The sequence below is a fragment of the Emys orbicularis genome, chromosome 12 (genome assembly GCF_028017835.1).
Source record: "Emys orbicularis isolate rEmyOrb1 chromosome 12, rEmyOrb1.hap1, whole genome shotgun sequence".
Lineage (NCBI taxonomy): Eukaryota > Metazoa > Chordata > Testudines > Emydidae > Emys > Emys orbicularis.
Genome location: NC_088694.1, coordinates 53,227,677 through 53,244,122, shown reverse-complemented (window position 1 = coordinate 53,244,122; position 16,446 = coordinate 53,227,677). Strand labels below are relative to the sequence as shown.

At 47.0% G+C, this 16,446-nt stretch overlaps 2 pseudogenes; both read right to left on the bottom strand.

Moving 5' to 3' along the window:
- Positions 1 to 8,819: 8,819 nt before the first annotated feature.
- Positions 8,820 to 9,775, bottom strand: LOC135887117 (olfactory receptor 6M1-like; annotated as a pseudogene).
- Positions 9,776 to 14,023: 4,248 nt separating this feature from the next.
- LOC135887118 (olfactory receptor 6E1-like) lies at positions 14,024 to 14,977 on the bottom strand (annotated as a pseudogene).
- Positions 14,978 to 16,446: the final 1,469 nt, after the last annotated feature.

The window sequence follows — 16,446 nt, the reverse complement described above, 5'->3', positions numbered from 1 at the left end:
GTGAGTCCTTCACCATTACCTAAGTAGCATTTGCTTGTCAAGGGGCATGGGTTACAAAACCCAGTGAATTGAGAGAGGTTGGGGGCAGGTATTGGTACCTGGTGGTGTGGGTCCCTTTTGTGGGCCTGAAACACCAATTGTACCTTCTCCTCTCTCCACTGTTGAATGTCAGAGCTAACTTTGATTCCCTTAGGAGTCTAGTTACAGGCTGCTGAGCTGAGTTCACTTTGGGTCACTAGTGCACCAGCACTGGGGCTCCCCTACTATGAGCTGAAATCACTAAGAGCTGAAATCACAAAAGAGCTAAAGTTACTAAGAGCTGAGATCACTGAGGCTGTGTTAACTAGTGGGGGAGCCTGAAGCTCTATTGCTAAGCGGCTGGCGGAGCAGTTTACGGGGACGGCTGGAGGAGCAGCTAGCCGAGTGGAGCCTCGCGGGGACGGTTGGAGCAGAGCTGAGCGGCTCACAGGTCGGGGAGCAGAGCAGCTGGCAGGGCGGAGCCTTGCGGGGACGGTTGGAGCGGCCCAAGGGACGGTTGAAGTGGAGCGGAGCCGAGCGGCTCACAGGTCGGTGAGCGGAGCAGCTGGCAGAGCAGAAAAGTTCGTGGGATGGCAGGAGCGGCTCACGGGACAGCAGGTGGAGTGGAGCGGCTCCTGGTGAAGGCTGCGGTGGAACCCCACGGAGAGGTGGCCGGTTGGTCTCGGATCACGTAAGGTGCCCCTTAACACCCTGCGCACACCCCCCCCGAACTCTGGGGCTGCACTGACCAGGGACAGAGACTTTGGTGGGGGCTGTTGGACTTTTGGGACTTTGGTGATTCTTGGGTTGCTGGACCCAAGAGACTTTGGGGTTGTTGGACTTTTGGGACTTTGGTGATTCTTGGGTGGCTGGTTTCAAGAACCAACGGGAAAGGACACGGCCCAATTTGCTGGGGTGGGTCTTCGCTCATGGTTTGGTCTATGAACTCTAGTTGTGGTGTTTTCCCAATTTAATGCTATGTCGTTTACCTCATGTTATTAAACATTTTCTGCTACACCGAGGCTCTGTGCTTGCGAGAGGGGAAGTATTGCCTCTTCGAGGCGCCCAGGGGTGTGTGTAAGATTTTCCCAGGTCACTGGGTGGGGGCTCGAGCTGGTTCTGTGTCACGCTGTTGGGAAGGGACCCCTATGTACTGAACCCGGCCCTTGCTGCTATCAACTTGGCCTGGCAGAAGGGTTACATTTTTGGGGGCTCGTCCGGGATCTCTGGGTCAGTACCCCTCGCAAGCACATCTTGGGTGATTCATTAACTTGGGAAAACCTAAAAATCTTCTTGTTGTTGTTTTGATCTGATATATTTGTAAAAAATTTACAGTTTGTATAATGGCCCTACACTTGCTAGAGGACTGGTGCAAGGGGATGAATATTAACCCTAGGAACTGTCTTTTGGTAACGGGGGTGCCGGAGGCGTTTGATGAGGGTGCAATAGAACCTATCTTAAGGGTATCCACTGAGTACCTGAGTAAGTGCAAAATGCGTGGGCGCATGTTTGTGAGGGAGGAGGGGGCTTTTGCTGTACTGTGCGAGCTGCCATCGGCTGTGGAACCCCTACAGGTTCCAGGCACGATAGCAGTGGAAGATGGTGAGTGGACGGTAATAACCACTGGGAGCCAGCCCTCACCAGTCCCTGCCTCTGATGCAGAGTTTCTAAAGAAAATGTCGGCCTTTTTGGGGAAAGAGGGAAAGACTTTGGCTGATATGCCAGGTCTGTTGGGCCTTGATCCAGGAGTCCCACACCGGGAGATTGCTCCTTCACCTGATGAGTGGGCGAAGGCTTTGGGGCAAGCATTAGAGAAGGTTATGCCACCCCACCCTGAGTCAAGCCCCTATCGTAAACTGAGGTTGTTTTCTGGGGGTCCCACCCCAATACTTGGGGAGGAAGCATTTGAACCCTGGCTGGAACACACCACTGAAATGCTGCAGGAGTGGGCGGTGCCTGAGGCTGAAAAGAGAAGGCGACTAGTAGAGTGCCTCAGGGGGCCAGCCCTAGATGTGATTCGCACCCTGAAGCTCAGTAACCCTGGGGTCAAGGTGAAGGACTGCCTAGAGGCCCTTGATCATGCCTTCGGGAGAACCGAGGGCTCAGATGATGTCTATTGCAAGTTCCTCAATGCCAGGCAACAAAAGGGAGAGAAGGTTTCTGCCTATATCCAGAGGTTGGAGAAACTATTGCAGAGAGCCATCATGAGGGGAGCAGTGGCAGTTGGGCAAATGGACCGGACTAGATTGGCTCAGATTGTGAGAGGAATTCAATATCAGAACCCAATCCTTCTCCACCTCCGATTAAGAGAACGGCAAGACAATCCACCGAGTTACTCTCAGCTGATAAAAGAGGTCCGAGAGGAAGAAGAGAGGCAGGCAGCTGGCGAGGTTTGGGAGGTGCAGCCACACCAGGCGACTGGCACAACATCCATCCGAACGCCCAAGGCACTGATGGTGAATCCTCAAGAGGAACTTACCCAACGAGTGCAGGTCCTGACACAGAAAGTGGCTGAATTAGAGAATACCATCGATTCAGCAAATACTTCAAGGTACAAGGAACCCTCCGCTACCACGGTCCAGAAGACTACATTTAGAACCTCTGCCCCACCGAGGCAACAAGGGAAAGGACAATCCTTCTTCTGCTACCGGTGTGGCCAGGGTGGGCACATTGCTGCAAGGTGTCAGAATGCAGAGAATCCCACGCTAGTATATCAAAAGCTGAGGACCACCTGGGGAAAGTCGGGAAACGGCCCCAGGGCCTGGGAAGGGAGCCACCTAGGCCTACAGGGTGTGGAGGCTCCCCTGGAAAGAACCATGCAGCCCGAATCCCACCAGGATTGATAGGACCCCGAGCGGAGGTAACTATAAAGGTTGAAGGGACAGAATGTAGAGCAGTGCTTGACACAGGATCCCAAGTGACTATCATATTCCAGTCTTTCTACCAGCAGATGCTTGGGCATCTGCCTATACGGCCCCTGACAGGGCTTGGCCTGTGTGGCCTCAGCATGGATGAATACCCCTATCAGGGGTATGTCATAGTACACCTGGAATTCCCAGAAGAGATTGCTGGGGTAAGACAGGAGGTGGACACTGCTGCTTTAATATGCCCTGACCCTAAAGGAGCCTCTGATGTGTCCGTGCTAATAGGGACCAACTCCAGTCTCTTTAAGGTACTTGCAGATTACTGCAGACAGCGAGCAGGGGACCAATATCTGAACACCTTGGTGATACACACACACTGTGCCGCAGCCTACAGAAAAATTGAGGACACAAGAAAAGTGATGCCTGATTTGCCAGTGGGAGCATTGAGGTATGCGGGCCCGGTCCCCTTAGTGGTTCCTGCAATGACAGAAAAGGAAGTGATTGTCATGAGTACCTGCCTAAAAGACAGTAAGGAAACATTAGCAATGGTAGAGCAGCCGACCGAGGGAGGGCTCCCAGAAGGAGTGCTGGTTCTCAGTGGTGTCATAACCCTACCTGCTGAAGCCCAGGAAGAGGTGACTATACTGATTGCTAATGAAACACGCCGTGACGTGTTTGTAAAACCGGGGCAGAAGATTGCAGACATCTTTGAGCCTGAAACCATTGTGAGACCCCAGTGTGAAGCTGAAGTTCCAGTGATGGATCCCGCAAAGTTTGACTTTGGGGACTCACCATTGTCTGAGGAGTGGAAGGATCGCCTGCGGAAGAAGCTTTGTGAGAGATCCAAGGTATTCTCACTGCATGAGTGGGACGTGGGATGTGCCAAAGGAGTGGAACACCACATCAGGCTACAAGATCCCCGACCCTTCAGGGAGAGATCTAGGAGGATTGCTCTCTCTGAGATGGAAGACGTACGCCATCATCTTCAAGAGCTGATCGCGAATGGTATCATTACAGAGTCCCGAAGCCCCTACGCCTCTCCCATTGTGGTGGTTCGTAAGAAGAGTGGGAAAATCCGGATGTGTATTGACTACCGCACCCTAAACAGGCGCACTACAGTTGACCAATACACCATGCCTCGAGTACAAGATGCCTTGGACTGTCTGCTGGGTAGCCAGTGGTTCTCTGTGTTGGATCTTCGGAGTGGATACTACCAGATCCCTCTGGGAGAAGAAGATAAGGAGAAGACAGCCTTCATCTGCCCGTTAGGGTTCTACCAGTTCGAACGCATGCCCCAAGGGATTTCTGGGGCACCTGCCACATTTCAACGTCTTATGGAGAAAGTCGTGGGAGACATGAACTTACTGCAAGTGTTAGTTTACTTGGATGACCTGATTGTGTTTGGAAGAACCTTGGAGGAGCATGAAGAAAGACTTCTTAAAGTGCTTGATAGGTTGGAGGCGTATGGTTTGAAGCTTTCAATTGACAAATGCCAGTTCTGCCGAACCTCAGTGAAGTATGTGGGTCACATCGTGTCCCAGGAGGGTGTGAGTACTGATCCTGACAAAATAGAAGCACTCACTACCTGGCCACATCCAAGTAACTACAGAGAACTCAAGACCTTTCTTGGATTTAGTGGCTACTACCGTAGATTTGTGAAGAACTACGCTACGATTGTAAAACCCCTGAATGATCTTACCAGGGGATACCAGTCCAACAAGAACAAATCTAAGACCAAGAATAAGAGGAGGCCTCCAAAGCCTCCTGTGCAGAAACACTATGGCCCCTTTGAACCGTTTGGGCCAAGGTGGGACGAGAGATGTGAGAGGGCATTTCAGGAAATCATTACTCGCCTAACTCATGCCCCCGTCCTAGTCTTTGCTGATCCGAGCAAACCGTTTATCCTGCATACTGATGCCAGTTTGGAGGGTCTGGGAGCAGTCCTGTACCAGGAAGTGGAAGGCAAACATAAACCCGTAGCCTTTGCCAGCCGAGGACTGTCTGACAGTGAAACTCGCTATCCCATCCACAAGCTGGAGTTCTTGGCCTTGAAATGGGCCATCACTGAGAAATTTCGAGACTACTTGTATGGTGCTCAGTTCCAGGTGTGGACAGACAACAACCCATTGACTTACGTGTTAACAAGTGCTAAGTTGGATGCTACAGGGCAGAGATGGGTGGCCGCCTTGGCTAGCTATGAGTTCAGCATTCAATACCGATCAGGGAGAAGCAATGTAGATGCAGATGCATTGTCCAGGCGTCCGCAGGCACCTGAAGTGGCTATGATACCCATGGATGGAGTGAGGGCTATTTGCAGTGTGAGTCGGCGAGAGCCAGAGGCCCATGAGAGTCTTCATGGATGTGTTGCTGAAGCTTTGGGCCTGCCCCCTGACTGCGTGCCTTCTGCGTCTGTGAACTATATTGCATTGGACCAATCTCCCTTGCCCGTGCTCAATGCGGCTGACTGGCAAGAAGCCCAGCTGCAAGATATTGACATTCGTGATACACTACTTGCCAAAAGGGAGGGGCGAAGCCCAGCTGCGGTTGTCCCACCTAACCCGGAGGGTAAACTACTATTGAGAGAATGGACCAAACTAAAACTGATCCAGGGAGTGTTACATCGAATGACCACCGACCCTTTACAAAAGCAACGAGCACAACTAGTGCTGCCAAAAGAGTACAGAGCCCTGGCCATGAGGGCCCTGCATGATGACTTTGGACATTTAGGGATGGAGAGGACCCTGGAACTTCTTCGTAGTAGATTCTATTGGCCCCGGATGGCTGAAGATGTTCGTAGGAAATGTGAGACTTGCGCTCGATGTGTTCAAAGGAAAACTCTGCCCACGAGGGCTGCATATCTCAAGAACATCACCAGCACCAAACCTTTGGAACTGGTATGCATCGATTTCTTGTCTTTAGAAGTAGACAAGAGGAATATTGGGAACATTCTAGTTGTGACTGACCATTATACGCGATATGCGCAGGCATATCCCACGCGTGATCAGAGGGCCACCACTGTCGCTCGAGTACTGTGGGAAAAATATTTTTCAGTTTATGGATTCCCAGCCCGGATACACTCGGATCAGGGGCGGGACTTTGAGAGTCACCTTCTGAAGGAGGTGCTGAGGATAGCGGGAATTAAGAAGTCTAGAACAACGCCTTATCACCCGCAAGGTGATCCTCAGCCAGAGAGGTTCAACCGAACCCTATTAGATATGTTGGGGACTTTGCGACCAGAGCAGAAAGCAACCTGGAGCCAACATGTTGCATATCTGGTGCACGCCTACAACGCCACAAAGAACGATGCTACGGGGGTCACCCCATATCTCTTAATGTTTGGGCGAGAACCAAGATTACCCATAGACCTGTGCTTTGGTGTATCAGAGGATGGAGATAGCTATGAAACTCATCAGCAATATGTATCCCGACTGAGAGAAAAGCTGCGGGATGCTTATCACTTAGCTACATCTGCGGCTCGGAAGAACGCAGACCGCAACAAACATCGATATGATGCTAGGGTACGTCTGCAAGAACTCCAGCCGGGGGACAGAGTCCTGCTGCGAAATTTGGGTATTGCTGGCAAACACAAGATAGCTGACAGATGGAAGGCAATACCTTACTTGGTGATGGAAAAGCTAGGGGACCTGCCGGTCTACAAGATCAAACCTGAAGAGGGTCCAGGGCAGACAAAGACAGTGCATAGAAACCTTTTGCTCCCGGTGGGGGAATTGGTAGGCACCCCGTATGAGATGGGCCCCAACAGGGCAACTGGGCAGAACGAAGGTGCTGGACCAAAGCCACCCTCCAACGTGGACAGCCAGCCCCCTGCAGCTAACCTACCCCCATGCAGCACATCCGAGAGTGAGTCTGAGGAGGAAGACACAACCATGGTGTATCCTGGGATGGAGACAAGATTTCAGTCTCGATCAGCTGAATCAAAAGAGAGCTCCTCCTCTTCCGCCCTAAACCCCATGGCAGAAGTATTTAGGCCCATTCCTGACACCCCTGAGCCACTGGTGGGACCCCCATGTGATGACACACCCAGGTTATTGGACAGTGGAGACATACAGATGGAGGATGTCCTGGGCACCTTGGACCCTCCACTGTTAGAACTAGAAATGCAGGGGCCTATACCAATAGCTGAGGGGCCCTCAAAGGAAACCTCTCCATCCATCGTTCAAGAGGCTGTCCCCCCTACCACGGCAACAGAGATTCTCAATAGACGAGACAGGGTAATAAGACCAGTAAAACGGTTGACTTATGATGCACCTGGGGTGACTAGTGAGGAACCAATATGTTTAGCACACAGGCTTGTGGAAGCTAAAGTGGGCTATCTGAGGTCCTTTGGAGGGAACCAGTGAGTTGGTATAATAGGGAGTGTGATTTGTCGGGACGACAAATTCTCGGCTGGGGGGAGGATGTAAGCAGAGTCAGGATGAGCTCTACCCTGACATCTGGTGGGGAATTATGGCGAGTGTGGAAAAGAACTCCAGGGGCGGATCTTGTTTGCATAGGCACACCCACACACCTAGCATGAGCCCACAGCAACCGAAAGTGGTTACTTTGGCTGGTGTGGGATCCCCAGTTTCTCTGTTATTGGGGCAGGAAGAATAAAATTTTGTTACCCTGATTCTGTGAATCAAGGCCAGTGGAACTGTTGTATGACAGAAGGACTGAGTGAGTCCTTCACCATTACCTAAGTAGCATTTGCTTGTCAAGGGGCATGGGTTACAAAACCCAGTGAATTGAGAGAGGTTGGGGGCAGGTATTGGTACCTGGTGGTGTGGGTCCCTTTTGTGGGCCTGAAACACCAATTGCACCTTCTCCTCTCTCCACTGTTGAATGTCAGAGCTAACTTTGATTCCCTTAGGAGTCTAGTTACAGGCTGCTGAGCTGAGTTCACTTTGGGTCACTAGTGCACCAGCACTGGGGCTCCCCTACTATGAGCTGAAATCACTAAGAGCTGAAATCACAAAAGAGCTAAAGTTACTAAGAGCTGAGATCACTGAGGCTGTGTTAACTAGTGGGGGAGCCTGAAGCTCTATTGCTAAGCGGCTGGCGGAGCAGTTTGCGGGGACGGCTGGAGGAGCAGCTAGCCGAGTGGAGCCTCGCGGGGACGGTTGGAGCAGAGCTGAGCGGCTCACAGGTCGGGGAGCAGAGCAGCTGGCAGGGCGGAGCCTTGCGGGGACGGTTGGAGCGGCCCAGGGGACGGTTGGAGCGGCCCAAGGGACGGTTGAAGTGGAGCGGAGCCGAGCGGCTCACAGGTCGGTGAGCGGAGCAGCTGGCAGAGCAGAGCAGTTCGTGGGACGGCAGGAGCGGCTCACGGGACAGCAGGTGGAGTGGAGCGGCTCCTGGTGAAGGCTGCAGCGGAACCCCACGGAGAGGTGGCCGGTTGGTCTCGGATCACGTAAGGTGCCCCTTAACACCCTGCGCACCCCCCCCCCCGAACTCTGGGGCTGCACTGACCAGGGACAGAGACTTTGGTGGGGGCTGTTGGACTTTTGGGACTTTGGTGATTCTTGGGTTGCTGGACCCAAGAGACTTTGGGGTTGTTGGACTTTTGGGACTTTGGTGATTCTTGGGTGGCTGGTTTCAAGAACCAACGGGAAAGGACACGGCCCAATTTGCTGGGGTGGGTCTTCGCTCATGGTTTGGTCTATGAACTCTAGTTGTGGTGTTTTCCCAATTTAATGCTATGTCGTTTACCTCATGTTATTAAACATTTTCTGCTACACCGAGGCTCTGTGCTTGCGAGAGGGGAAGTATTGCCTCTTCGAGGCGCCCAGGGGTGTGTGTAAGATTTTCCCAGGTCACTGGGTGGGGGCTCGAGCTGGTTCTGTGTCACGCTGTTGGGAAGGGACCCCTATGTACTGAACCCGGCCCTTGCTGCTATCAACTTGGCCTGGCAGAAGGGTTACATATCTATTTGGAAGCATGTCACAGATTGGGGAACAACTTTGCAGTACCCATCCTAAAGACTTCTCTCAGGGTAAGTTTGACAGTCTTGTTTCTGAGGCTGTAGATAAAAGGGTTGAGGAAAGGGTACAGTACGGTGTTCAGAAGAGCCACCCCTTTGTTGACATCCGAGGAGGCACTTCCTGAAGGCCTGATGTACAAAACAATAGAGCTTCCATACCCAATTGCCAAAGATGTGAGATGGGAGCCACAGGTACCAAAACCTTTCTGTCTGCCTGTGGCCGTTGGGATTCGGAGAATAGAGAATAAGATGCTCACATATGACAACATCGTTGGGCATAATGAGCTCAGCACTATGGTTAAGATCAAAATGGAATCCACCCTTCTAACCCCACTGGTGTCAGTGCAGGAGAGTTGAAAAACGGGTTCATTGTCACAAAAGAAATGGTTGATCACATTTGGCCCACAGAATCTTAGCTTCAAAATCAGGACCATCCGTAAACTTATAACTGTGAAACTTCCCACCCATGAGCCAAGCACTAGTTGGATGCAGAGTCTCTGATTCATGATGGTGGTGTATTGCAAAGGGCGGCAGATGGCAACATAGCGATCAAAGGACATGACCACTAGGAGAGCTGACTCTGTACCACCTAAGGCAAAATAGAAGAAGGACTGAGCCATGCAGCCATGGAATTAAATGGTTCTGCTGACTGAGAGATAGTTCAGCATCAGCTTAGGAATTGTGACCGAGGTGAACCATATTTCGAGGAAGGACAAATTGGCGATGAAAAAGTACATGGGAGAGTGGAGTCCACCCACACTATGAAAATGATGACCACGTTAGCCGTTACTGTGATCAGGTAGGTGAGGAGAAGAACCAGGAAGAGGAATATCTTCAGTTGCTCTCTAAGGCTGGAAAATCCCACTAGGATGTACACAGACACCGCCGTTTTGTTTCTTTCCTCCATGTCTAACATCAGCGTTGTGTGTGGAAAGAGTTACAGTGAAAATAAGAGCATGGTATCCAGGAGTCCCAGTCTCAGTGTCTCTGAGCACCCAGCAGCACATGTTCTTTTATGGTTTTGTCTTTCCACATAATTCCACCAGGAATTCATGGATTCCTGGGACAGAAGGGACCTTTGTGATCACCTCATCTGACTGCCTATATAACTCCTGCCATTCAACTCCCCCCCAAAATGCTTTTTAACTAGAGCCTATCTTGTGGGGAAACATCCCATCTTCATTTAAATGTTGCCAGTGATGGAGAATCCACCACAGCCCTTGGCGAGTTGTTCAAATGGTTATTTCCTCTCACTACTAAAAAAAGTGCATCTTAGGTCCAATCTGAATCTTTCTATGTTTCTATCTTTGACTTCCAGATGTTTGGTCTTGTTATACATTTTTCTGATTGATTGAAATAGTTGTTCTCCAAGTAGCTACTTATAGACTGTGAACAAGTTACATTTTAAACTTCTCTTTGTTAAGATAATTATATTGAGTTCCTTCCATCTGTCACAATACGTAATGTTTTCCAAAGCTTTTATCGTTCTCCTGGCTCATCTCTGAACCCTTGCCCATTTATCAGCATCCTTCCCCAACTGAGAACACTAGAATTTAAATATATATGGAGATATACCTATCTCATAGAACTGGAAAGGACCCTGAAAGGTCATCCAGTCCAGCCCCCTGCCTTCACTAGCAGGACCAAGTACTGATTTTTGCCCCAGATCCCTAAGTGGCCCCCTTAAGGATTGATGTGACAACCCTAGGTTTAGCAGGCCAATGCTCAAACCACTGAACTATCCCTCCCCCAGAATTCGTCAGAAGATTCCAGCAGCCGTTGCATCAGTGGCAAATACAAAGGAAAAATAACCACTGGAGATTCTCAAGGTTTCCCTGTTTTCACACCCAAGGATTGCATTAGACTTTTTGGCCACATCACCTTGCTGGAAGCTGATGTGCAACTGATTATTCAGAATGACTCTGGGTCTTTTTCAGAGTCAATTTTGCTAAAGACATCCCATATCCATGTCTCATACATTGCAATTTCGAGTGAACATAATACCATCTGCACACTTATGGCTGACCTGGAGCAATGTCTTTCCGCCTTTTAAAGCTGGTGAACCATCAATCAAAGTAAAAATGTTCACAATCCCATTCCATTAAGTATAAAGAGTAAAAGTGCTGTCAATGATAACAATGATAACCCTACTGAATTCAACTACCACATCTGATCTCAGTAACTTTGAAAGTTTTCACCACTCCAAGTTTATCCTGGAAATTTAGTTTTCTTTGCTGAGAATTATAATAAAAATTTCAATGCTTCATAAGCTCTCTGTTGCCTTGTATGGCACCACCCCCAGAGGACAAGACTCATCAATTGAGAAACGCAGATCTATTCTGCTCTCAGCATCACATAAGTCATAGAACTGTATCTAGTCATTTCTCCATTCAGCCCACAATTTGAGGTTAAGTAGAGGATATCTTTCAGAAAGACCTTTAAACTCAATTTAAAGACTTCAAGTAACAGAACATACACCACATCCCTACGTAAATTATCCCAATAGTTAATCATTCTCACCCTTAAAAATGTGCATCTTACTCCCAGTTTGAATTTGTCTATCTTCAGCTTCTGCCTCACTAAAAAGTCATCAACTGTCAGAAATCTCTTCTCCATGTAGGCAATTGAACCCATGATCAAGACATCTCTGAACCTATTCTTCAATAAGGTAAATAGATTGAATTTCACTACTATAGTCTATAGTTCACCTTGCTAAATTCTTCTTTTATAGCCCTTTGCAACCACAGTGACATGAGAAATGCAGTAGCTGAAGACTGACTTACACAAACCTTATAGTGATTGACCCAAGGAGCTCACTGTACCTAGCTTTAAAAAAGAGATGTTTAAGGGATGATCTGGTTACAGTCCAGAGTACCTATTTTGCGAGTAAATGGGCTCATCCACCTAGAAGAGTCAGGCATAACAAGACCCATTGGCTGAAAGTAGAAGCTAGAAGAATTTGAGACTGGAAATAAGGAGTAAATTTTAAAGACTGAAGATCATTAAGAGTAGGAAGAATTTATGAGGGTTGTGATGGAGTATCCATCACTGACAATTTTTAAATCAAGATTTTTTTTTCTAAACAATCTGCTCTAGGAATTTTTACTGGGAAGTTCCATGGTCTGTATCATAGAGAAGGACAGACCAGATAATCACAATGGTACTTTCAGGCCTTCTAAGCTATGAATGTATGACCCATGGAACAAAGGATAGGAATAGCCATACCATGCTTTCATATCTTTATCTTTCCAGACCGGCCGAGCAATGGATGCTGTCATTCAGAAATGAAACAGAAAAGACGTCTCTCTTTCTCTGAGTTTCTCTCTGTCTCTGTTGCTCTCTCAGCATCTCTCCTTTTCTGTGCAGCTGAAGAAAAGTATTTGCCTTCACCCACTTTATAAATAAGGTTTTGAAAGTGCTATGATTTCATCTAAAGACTCACAACACCAATGGGAAATTACCAGAGGCAAGAAATCTCCTAGGACAACCTGAGATGCATGCTCAAATTGAACACAAAAATGGTCATCTTTAAGGCTAAGTTTTTCAAAAAGCTTAAGGGAGTGAGGTGCAGAGCTCCCATGATCTTTCCATGGGATTTAGGTGCTCAAATCTCTTAGGAATCTTTGAAAATCCCACCATAAACAGATAAGGCAGAACTGGATGATTTATTCAGCTTTTTGAGTTTCACATATTTTGATTTTTTTCAATTATAGTTTCCATCAAAGTTTGGATTGATGCTATGAAAGGAAATGGAAAATATCACTCTTAACCACTCATAAAGTTCTTTAACCCTTTTGCAAATCTTTCTATTGATCATGTTCTAAAATAAAGATTGTAGGTGGAATGGCAAAGTAGTTTTTGTTTGAGAGTATAACAGTGTGGTTAGCTAGCACTTTAAAATGAAAAATAGGTTCATGTTGAACCAAAAATTAATGAAAAAAGGTTTGGTGAAAGCAAAATATAAAAAATAGTATGCATTGCTTTTGGGTCAAGGACAAAATTGAAATGTATAGTTTTTAACTGTGACTGTTAAAATGTTTTCTATTTTTTAAAAATAAGAGTAAAGGATATTTTGAAACAAATTGTTGCTTTGCGCTCAAAAACTGAAACATTTAATGTGGAAAATGCTGCAATGAAACATTTTGATTTTTTCCAAAAAAATATTGGCTAATACACGTCAATGAAACCAACATGAATTTTCAAAACCTGTAAGTTTGTTCTCCATGTTCATAGAAGGAGGGCATGGAGTAATGGGCTTAATCTGGAGCGAGGGAGATTTAGGTTAGATATTAGGAAAAAATTCTGACTGCAAGCGTAGTTCAGCACGAAAATCGGCTTCTGAAGGAAGGTTGTGGAATCCCCATCATTCGAGGTTTTATAACTTCTTGGACAAATATCGGAGTGGGATGGTCTGTTCCTTTGTGCCACAGCACAGGCAGCTGGGTTATACGACCTCCCGATGTTCTTTCAAGCCCCACATTTCTTGCTTTTTATTAACATGAGGGTGAAATGCTAGGTTGTGATATGCTACAAAAAACAGGTTTCGGGGCCTAGAATGGGGTACTTTCCTCTCTGAATCAGCACTGGTGCCAGTACCCATGAACATCTCTAAGATACAATGTGCTTCAGGAAGCAGTATGCCTGACTCAGTAGATGATGCTATTGTCTTTGAGTCTACACTGCCCTCGATGCCCCGGTGTGGTGCTGGGAAGTGCTGGACAGCAGGGGCCTTTTTGTCTCGCAAGAGAAAATGACTTCAGGAAGCTTCATCACTCAAACACTCAGTTCTCTATCCATGTAACAAATATGGACAGTGCTTTTCTGTGCCCCCAGGGTGTAGTGAAGGGCTCAGAAACTACAGTGTTGCAGACAACATTAGAGCCTGACAGAGACTTGGTACCCGAGTCCTGAAGGAAGCTCGCTCTGCTTCTATCAATGATGTGTTTGTTCTATGATTTGCATTGATCTCAATTGTCCGACAGCTTAGCACTTTGAAGAAAGACTTAATTATTCTAATTATTTCCATGAAAAACAGAATGCACTGACCGTTTATTTACAGAGCATACAGATGGAGAAGGATCATTACACATAGTTTGTCTAGCAGATTGACTCCCGCCCATTCATTGTCTTTTGGTTGCTTTGATTGTGTCTATACAGAAGCATGTCATAGATTGGGGAATAATTTTGCTGTTCCCCGACTAAAGGCTTTTCTCAGGGCGAGTTTGACAGTCTTGTTTCTGAGGCTGTAGATAAAGGGGTTGAGGAAAGGGTACAGTATGGTGTTCAGCAGAGCCACCCCTTTGGTAAGATGCAAAGAGGAATTCCCTGAATGAATGGTATACAAAACAATGCAGCTTCCATAGACAATTGCTAAAGCTGTGACACGGGAACCACAGGTTGAAAATGCTTTCTGTCTGCCTGTGGCTGTTGGCATTCGCAGAATAGAGAAGAAGATGGTTCCATAAGACAACATGGTTAAACATAATGAACTCAGGACTACAGTTGAGATCAAAATGGAATCGACCTTTCTAACCCCACTGGTGTCAGTGCAGGAGAGTTGGAAAAGGGGTTTGTTGTCACAAAAGAAATGGTTGATCACATTCGGCCCACAGAATCTCAGCTTCGAAATCAGGACCATCCGTACACTGAGAACTACAAAGCTTTCCACCTATGAACCAAGGACCAGATGGACGCAGAGTCTCTGATTCATGATGGTGGTGTATTGCAAAGGGTGGCAGATGGCAACATAGCGATCAAAGGACATGACCACTAGGAGGCAGAACTCTGTACCACCCAAGGCGAAATAGAAAAAGGTCTGGGCCATGCAGCCGTGGAATGAAATGGTTCTGCTGACTGACAGAACGTTCAGCATCAGCTTAGGGCTCATGACCGAGGTGAACCAGATTTCGAGGAAGGACAAATTGGCGGTGAAAAAGTACATGGGAGAGTGGAGTCGGCGATCCACCCACACTATGAAAATGATGACCACATTCCCTGTTACTGTGAACAGGTAGGTGAGGAGAAGAACAAGGAAGAGGAAAATTTGCAGTTTCTCACCAAGGCTGGAAAATCCCAGTAGGATGAATTCAGACACAACCGTTTCATTTCTTTCCTTCATGTCCAATGTCAGCCTTGTCTGTAGAAAAAGTAACAGTGAAATAATAGCATGCCATTTTCACAGATTCTTGGATATTAAAACTAGATGGAAGCTTGTAATCTTCTGACTCTGTCCATAGAATATGACATAGGATTTTACCTAATAACTCTTCCGTTAATCTCCTATCTTGTTGACACAAGGTGCTCCTCCCTGGGAACACACTGTTTTTCAACACCAGCAGCCCAAATTCGGTACTACAGCCCTTTTACACCTCTGCTGTTCCTCTCCTGGCACTTTCAGGTAAATAAAGGATGTGGTTTTTTTCATAATTCTATTTCAAGTGCCCTGCAGGTCATTTTAAATCCCACTGACAAACTGTGTCTCTGAGTTCTGTGTTTGAAAAACCGGTAATCTTGTATTTAGCCTGACCAAACATAAATATAGACATAGAATTCGGTCACCTTCTATTTTCATGCCACTAATAAAGCCAGATTTTATCAGAGTCTGGCAGCGATTCCCTTCCTGATCAGGGTCCAGCTCCCTGAATAATCTCTTTGATCCAGTTCCCTCTGTCCTCTGGAGACAACCGATGACCCTTTAAATGAATTTAAAAAAAATCCAAATCAGCCATCCAGGAGCCCAAGCCTCTGAGTCTGAGCATGCAGTGGTATAGATTCTTTTGGAGATTGTTTTTTTACAACATACTCATCATAGTGGTCTCTTCTGGCCCTGGAATCTATGGTCATCTAGTCTGACCTCCTGTATAACTTCAGCCATTTAACTGCCCCAAAATAATGCCTTTTGAATTAGAGCCCATCTATTAGAAAAGCACCTAATCTTGATTTAAATATTAACAGCACTGGAATATCTACCAACACACTTCTTCAGATGGTTAATTCCCCTCACTAGACAAAAATGTGTACCTCAATTCCACTCTGAATTTCTCTAGCTTTGACTTCCAGTCATCTATCCTTGTTATACCTTTTTCTGCTACACTGAAATATTTGTTCTCCATGTAGATACTTACAGACTAGGATCAAGTTACCCTTTAAGTTTCTCTCTGCTCAGCTGAGAATGTTGTGCTCTTTAAGTGTAACACTCTAAGGAATGACAAAGAGTCCTGTGGCACCTTATAGAAGGAATGCTTTCCAAATCTTCAGTCATTCTTGTGGTTCATCTCTGAATCTTTTGTACAATAATCTAAATAGACTCAACTTCACTGCTATCTTCTATTGCTCCACCATTACAGCTACCTTTCAAAAACTTTCCTTGTACCGCTTTTCTACAGCAGTGACATAACTAATGCAGTAGCTAAAAACCCATTTGAATAAGCCCTATAGACTCAAAGTGTTGTATCTATTTATCTTAAGAAAGAGAAGTGTAAGGGGTGACTTGGTTTGAGTCTAAAGTACAAACTTGGGAAGCAAGTGGGCTCTTCCCTCTGGCAGACAAACGCATAACATGATCCACTGGATGGAAGTTGAAACAAG